Here is a 371-nt window from a genome sequence, read left to right as displayed (position 1 = left end):
GCCGGGGCTCCCCGCTCCGCGGCGGCGGCGGCGGGACGGGACGGGACGGGACGGGACGGAGCAGGAAAGAGTCACCCTTCATAGTTATCAGGCAGAGCGTCATTCATTAATAAAATGACACCTGATGTGTGGCTTTTGTTTGAAGGGCTACTTTATTATTTGGAAGCTTGTGATAAAGCTGTTCTCTGGAGAAGAATATTTATACCAACTGCAGTTTATAATGTAAGCGGATACCTGCACATCTTGCTAGTACTTCCACGCGGTAAAATGCTGCGCAGCCCAACAGGAAAAGTACAAGCGCTATTGCAAACAGTTGCTCTGCTTTGATTTACCTTTACTGTCTTCATCTGGAAACTTTTTTTTTTTTGATG

The sequence above is a fragment of the Haliaeetus leucocephalus genome, unplaced genomic scaffold (genome assembly GCF_000737465.1).
Source record: "Haliaeetus leucocephalus isolate CR32 unplaced genomic scaffold, Haliaeetus_leucocephalus-4.0 Scaffold240, whole genome shotgun sequence".
Taxonomy (NCBI): Eukaryota; Metazoa; Chordata; class Aves; order Accipitriformes; family Accipitridae; genus Haliaeetus; species Haliaeetus leucocephalus.
Note: the sequence above shows the minus strand (reverse complement) of the source record.